Consider the following 7,254-nt stretch of genomic DNA (forward strand, 5'->3'; position numbering starts at 1 on the left):
TCTATCTTCTTTGCTTTCTTCCCTTAAACCCTTTCCCATGTGTAGGGTAGCAAACTGGACGCACTTCTGGTTGACCTTCCTACTTTTCCTTCTTTCTTTTCCTCCTCCTCTTCCTCCTCTTGTGGTGTCCTGTTTCAGCTGCATGGAATTTTGCAAAAGAATGAATTTTCTGACGATATTTCTCGATATTCTATCAGGTTATGTGTCTTTGTGATCACTAGGATCTTGGTATCATGCAAAATAATATGGCAGATAATTATTAAGGATGTCTTAAATAACTGCTTTATTAGAAATTATAGAGGAAACATTGCAATTTGGGAATTGAGGACCCAAAGTCATATTATTAACTCAACAAAAACTTCTCTAACAAAATCGTCTTGGGTGCTAGAACTTGCAGTACTTTGGCACTGTGGGTGACCCCAAATGGCAGTACCGAGAGAAACATGGAGTAGTGCACCAGTGATGCCGATATCTCTACCCTCTCGATTGCGAGTGCAGACCAACAGTAACGCAAGGTTTCGCTGGCACAGGCTTCATCGCGGTCTCCTCGTATTGTGCATGGTGATGCCAGGAATCGACGCAAAATGTGCTCTGTTCAGTTTCCAGTCTTGTGGCAGTACCATAGCTCGGTTGATCACGTTGGCAGCAAATAAAGAAAGGTGTTATGGATTAGAATGAAGCTCATAATTGTCATGGTCTTGGCACCCGCGCAGCAAGGAAGCAGGTGGCGTTTTGTGATAGAGTGGGCAGACCAGCGTCACTGATACGCTATTTAGTTTTCATTTGGGTTCAGGGCTGGCCATAGCAAAAATAGTGCACACCGTAGTAGCTACAACGATTCTTGTGAAGTTGTTGGTGGGCAACATATGACTGTCGGGCTTCCATTTTGCAAATGAAATGTTGCCTCTCAAATCGCTAATTAAAACTTTATCTGTATTGGCTGCCAAGCTTTACAGTCTGATAGCTGATGTGCAAATGCGCTTAAACACAATCTATCAAAGAGCACCCTGTGTTATTTGGTGCAGAATATAAAACAGCCTGTATACCTGCTACATTAGCGATCTCTGGGAACGAAAGCGAAGGGGGGTGGGGGGCCAAGGCGGCTGTGCTGGTGCTGAAACATCATCCCCCCCACGCCTCCCCCCCCCCAAACACACTCGCTGGAAATTTTCGATATCCTGGACTTTCTGACTACACCCGGGGAAGAGAGAGAGAGAGAGAGAGGGAGGGAGGGAGGGAGGGAGGGAGGGAGAGAGAGGGGGGTGACAGATAACCTAAGGGCCCCGGGTGCCAGACGATCTATAGCTACGCCACTGGGGTCGGTGGAGGAAAAGTAGACTTTCAGTGGGTAGAAATAACGAAATGGAGGTTATCTGATTGGTGGCTAAAATCAAGGCAAGAGTAACATTTCACCCTCCACTAAGTGCAAAATATATTACTAGTCACGGCTAGGTGGCGTGTGCCGCCGCCCGATTTAAGGGGTTCAGCCTTAATTATATATTCATCCATCGAACATCATCAAAGCTGCAGCCGCACGAGGCTTTTGCTCCGCTTCTCAAGCTTAGGTGGACGTTTTTTATCTATATAAACAGATAAATAAAGAAAGGGAAGGAAATTACTGCATTAAGTCGTACGCGGACCGTATCTACACCTGGCAATTCGTTTCACGTATCGCGCTGTGCCAGTTGCGCCTGCACCGCTTCACTCTTTCTTGATTTTCTAACCCTCTCGTGCTCCGGCGTCCTTTAAATATGACATCCAAGGTTGCGTTAGTAGCGATGTCGCAGAATGAGTTAATGGAACCACGCAGGAGGTATTACTGCAAAAGGGGAAGGCCGAGGCTGCTTCCGTTTTGTTAACGAATCTCCTGGAGGCAGCTAAGCGGGGGCCGCATGACCCCTATGGCTGTCGCGGAGCCGATCGCGGACCGGTGGTGCCGCCAGGTCCTGGAAGAACAGCAGCAGTGCTCGCCAGGGCTAGAGGCGTGGGATCCGGACAGTCCGGAGAGAAGAGGGCCAGGGAAGAAGGCCAGAAGGCTCCCACGGAGGCGTGGGATCCGGACAGTCCGGAGAGAAGAAGGCCAGGGTCCCCGCTTTATGATGGCCAGCTGGGGCACGAAGCGTAGGTGGGATGTAGAGGGGGCACTCGATCCCAAAACGTGTTTGAGATCAGCACGACATTTACACGTGGAACAGAATCCAGTTACGGGTGGCACGTGTGCCTCTCCTAGCTACCACACCAGCTGAGAGAGCATATCCGACGGCAGACAAGCAATGTGCGACCATGGCCGCATGCTTGTCGACGTACTGCCCACTTCACACGACGTACCACCCACTTCACAGCAGTGGGCAATCCACTCTCTATACCGTCGCTTCCCTTGAAGGTATTCACACGGCGAGAGTCAGTCTTGCTTCGGAGAATTCAGACAGGCACGCTCCTTACTCACTCGCGATGTCGGAGCCACGACCTACTGTATAAAGAGTAGGTCGTGGTAGGAGCTCGTCACCGTCCGATTGTATGTTGTGGCGGGGTCGCCATGGGCTACTGCGACCTCTACTACGACCCTACGATTACGTTACGACACTGACAGCTCCTTGTTCCTTTTGGATGTTTATTGGATTTATTGGCTGCATAGAGGATTCATCTGCTTTTTGTAGAAAATTCGCTGTTAAGGTTTCCGCCGAACGCGAACCCGTTCAGCAGATTTTGAATTTTCCCGCGCTTTCGGTAGAAGTTTCGACCAGTTTCGTAGCCCGTCTCTCGGACTGCGAACCCCATAAACCACGGCCGTGTCTGCTGTGCCCGGGGCACAGCAGACGAAAGGTGCCCGAAATGTCTACGTTCACCCATGACGTCACGTCCGCTATAACCCATGATGTCACATCCGCTCATTTCCATGGCGTCTGTCTTGCGGAGCCGGCTGCGCTGCGAAGCGGTTCGTATTCCGTGCCCACTTAGAGCGTGAGTAATTCATCTTTCCACGCTATATGCGTGTAATAAAGGATTGGGGCTGTGAGCTGTTTGATGCGTTACCATTAGGTACCTTGTGCGCATATTTTGCCTCATGGCCGCGTCAAATTGCAGCCGGCATGTGGAATGGGCCGTGGCATCTTATATGGAGCTGCTCATATGTGAGTGGTATTGCCTCCGTCAGGATCGTCAGTGCGTGCTCAGAACCATTCAGTAGTCTTTTTCAGGGGAGCGTGCGCGTAAGAACGAGGACGTGAGAAAACACTGGCATGACGAGCTGTTCCGTCAGATCGCGTTACGTCGTGCTTTTTGTCCAAGACCATCTCGCTCGAGCGAGAGGATCTTAGAACAGCATTACTACTGCTTTTTTACAGCTTTGCTGCGGCTCATTTAATCATCACCTGCATTCTTTTAATAATACGAATGGCATCGCTCCGCGGAAGAGCGTCTCTTGAAGTTTCCAAACAAGAGCCAATGCCGCCGTGCCTGCTGCATATACGCTTACCTTTCCTAACGCAGTTAAGACGCGGCACCAGCTCTGCTACTGCGTGATACAGGGTCACTATGATAAGAAAATTAAAAAGAACAAACGAAATTAATGCAGAAAATGTCAAACGTTGCCAAGCGTGCTAAACGGACCTGCCTCGCTAGATAAGTTGAATAAATCGGCGTCCTGAAGTCAGCTTCGCCGCAGTAGACTAGTGTTACGCGGTGAAGCATGTCAGAAGTGAAGAGTGACCGCTTTCACCGACATATATAATATGTGTTCCTTAATGATGTACGCGTGCACCTGCCGTCTCCTGTTACATTACGCGCGCCGAGGCGCCTAATAAGTGTACTGGCTGGCCTTCAGCGCTATTTCGGACATGGCTGTGATGCTTTGAACCTTTGGTTTGTCGGCCTCGTAAGCAATTGAGTTAATGTTTACACAGCCATTTGTTTCTGAACTGTTGATTTCTTCCATAATAGCTACGTAATTTCGTAGTCTCCTGTCTAACTGCTTTGGTCATATGCGAGTCAAGGTGTTTTCTTTAGCCGAGCGCAGTTTTCGAAAGCGAAACGACGCTTTTGCATCGATCAGCATATAGTGCCGTCGCCCATTTACAACACAGTCAATCAATGTCATTTTGTATGTCACTGGGAAACCGCCGAACGCAGGGAACTCACTCGCATGCGGGGAACTGCATAACTAGCCACTGGATTAGCGTGCCTCTTGGGAAGCTGCTTTGCATCAAAGGCCAGGTACCCTTGCTATGATTCACCGCAAAACATTTATCTCTAACTGCTTAATCTATTTGTATTGCGGTGAAGCTAACCTTACGGAACCGAATTTAGCAACGCTTTTTAGACTCCTGTATCTCTACCAGCCACTACCAAACGCTTGTCGGTACGTCTCTTGGCAAAGGTCCAGCTAAATCTCCCTGTTGGGAATTGGGGGGACTCACGTATATGAAAACTGCCAAGGAAAGCAGTTGCCCTGATGAAGGCACGCTCCCCTGTCGAAACATTTGCACCAGCCTGTTCGACCACCGTTATCACCGCAACATAGTTGTGTGTTGCGGTGAAGCATGCCAATATTGGGAAAGATTTACGTGAATCTGGAATGTATGGTTTCTGTTGGCGACGAACCTAATGTTCTACTCTCAACAAAGCAGATTTTTGCGGCAGGATGCATGGTGTCTTAAGAACTTTTGTTGGCTAAAGCCATACATGCCAGATTAGCTCTTGTCACAATAATACGCTTTACCGCAATACACAAGACGCCTCGCTGCAGGACACGCCCGCCGTAGTTAGCCAAAACCTTACGTGACCGTTCACTGCAAAACACCTCCTGTATTGCGGTGAATCGTAATAAAGCACATTTGTCAGTTTAGAATGTAAAGACCCTTGCCCTTCGCTTTTGTAATATTATGACTCAGTTTAATGAGAACATGTATTCACTGCTAAAAACATCCACATTGAACTAGAGATATGAACACTGATGGCAGCCTGTGTGATGTTTTATCTCTTTACTTCTTTTGTGTACCTGTCACGCTGCCATTATTAAATTTTCCTGTACTTTGTAAGGTGCTGACGTACATAACATTACATCGCAAGGAGCCACTGTGTAATTAGTGTTCAAGGACCAGTGTGATGGTTTTTCTCAAGAAAGGTTTGGGTTATTTTGTTGTGAAGGTTTTTTTTTTTAGAGAGGTAGCTTTCTGAGAAGAAATCAGATGTCAGGAAATAGACCTCAGTGGCACAGTAATCTTGGCTGTCTTTTGCTGAAACGTGCCCTAGACATAATTGAGTGATTTGCACTTGCAACTAGACAGCAGCCTTAGCTTGGGAGACCAGTGATATGGCATATTTTATCAAACTAGGCGGCACATTGCATTACCAGTCCGAACAGAGACCTGTTTAAATGTTTGTCACCTTTAACACCTAGATTTTCGACCATGAATTCAGAAAAATCTGTAGCACATTTAGAACCTAGATTTTAAATGCTGTATAAGTTGGCTTCTTGTTCACTGCAGCTGTGCTCGGCTTCTGTCCAAACGGGAGAGCACTTCTGCGCAGCTTATTAGGGAACATCCTTATTTACATACCTTCTTTTTATTTATCTTGCCTACAATAACAATCAAATGTTTATAGCACATGAATGTGCTATGCATGAATCTTAACTTACAATGCCATGTTCAACAGCACAGTGCATGTAGCTTGTGTTGGTTCATTCAAGCTAAGCATTGCTATAGCCTTTAACTGTAGGTATCATGGTATGAGAGCAGAGAAATGGATATGCAAAGACAGTTGGGTACATTGAGACAACATCTTTGTTGTGTGTGAAAAGGTGACAGATACACAATATGGGGAGAACGCATGCACTTTCATATTTTCTCGCGCACAAAAAAAGCCGGAGGAATAAGGTTTCTTCACTGTGCCATAGAAACTATATGTTTGCTCTCAAAGGTAATTCTGATTCATTGGATATGTTCCTGTGCTGTGTTTATTTTCTTGAGTGTGCTTTAGTTTTTGCACGTTAATGTTTCAAACTCGTTTTTGTTTTCACAGACTGAACATCCCACGTCTTGGTTTGACTTCCTGGTACGGGATACTTGCACTTAGCATGGAGTGATGAAGCAGAGCAGTGTACTTTTATTAAATGTGCAGATTTTAGCAGTATAACAGCCGTTCATTAAAAAAACATGTGTGCTGAAAATAAAGTGTTCTTACCCACATCCCTCGTTGTCTATTTATTTATTTATTAATACTGTCAACCCTCATAGAGGGTCATAACAGAGAGGACAATCCAATTACATAAATCAAATATGGACAATGTCAATGTACGTAAAGTTGCTTAACACTTGTCAATTCACAGTGAATAAGATGTTCACTTGAATGCTGTTCAGCACACTTCTGACATTTATCAAAATACGTACAATGAATATCAAGTTGCACATATCACTTGGCACTTCAAAACTAAATCGAAAACTCCCATAAATATGCCTCAGCAGCATTTTCAAAGTCGGTGACATCTTTTAGGCTAACAATAGCGTTTGGCAATTGGTTCCACATTTCTATCGCATCCAGGAAAAAATGAGTATCGATATGTATCACTATTGATACGGTCGGCTTTATGACATAGTCGTGGTTAGTTCGCGGGTATCTTTTGCCTAGAGCATGTAGATATTTGAGCTTATCAATCTAAAGTTGATCCTGCATTATTTGATAAAGCACCTTCAGCCTATATTTTTTTCCTACGTACCTCAAGAAGATAGAAGTTGTAACGCTGTAACATAAGCGTGACCGATTATAAGCGTGACCGATTCCTTCCTTCGGTATGTCGAACAAATGAAACGTGCCGCCAGACTCTGTATCCTTTCCAACTTCCTCTTAAGCGTCACTTGATGGGGACTCCAAACAACGGCTGAATATTCTAGTATCGTCCTAATGAAGGCGGTGTACGCAATAAGTTTTACATTACGCGATGCACGTTCCAGTTTTTTTTTCTCAGAAAATATGACTTTTGATAGGCAGTCATGCAGACGTTATCTATATGTTGGTTCCATGTCAATTTTGCTCGTATTCCTGTATTCTCATCAGCAAAACCACTTATATGGGGAACTGATCATGATAAGTGCTCATGAGCATTTTAAAGAACAGCCTTAAACCCTACTCATGCACTCGTAAAATGTATAGATGCAGTGAAATTGAAACAGAAGGCAAAATAGCAAACATGATGCAGTATTTGTCAGACAATTATGTCAGAAATTTTTGCATAGAACAATTTACTTAGAGCATACT

General features: G+C 45.4%; 1 long non-coding RNA gene across 1 annotated transcript; it reads left to right on the forward strand.

Moving 5' to 3' along the window:
- The first annotated feature begins 2,791 nt into the window (after window positions 1-2,791).
- On the forward strand, window positions 2,792-6,188 carry LOC126527763 (uncharacterized). Its single transcript, XR_007598833.3, has 2 exons — window positions 2,792-2,961; window positions 6,022-6,188. It is a non-coding gene; the product is annotated as an uncharacterized lncRNA (long non-coding RNA).
- The last annotated feature ends 1,066 nt before the right edge of the window (window positions 6,189-7,254 follow it).

Source organism: Dermacentor andersoni, chromosome 9 (genome assembly GCF_023375885.2).
Source record: "Dermacentor andersoni chromosome 9, qqDerAnde1_hic_scaffold, whole genome shotgun sequence".
NCBI classification, from domain to species: domain Eukaryota; kingdom Metazoa; phylum Arthropoda; class Arachnida; order Ixodida; family Ixodidae; genus Dermacentor; species Dermacentor andersoni.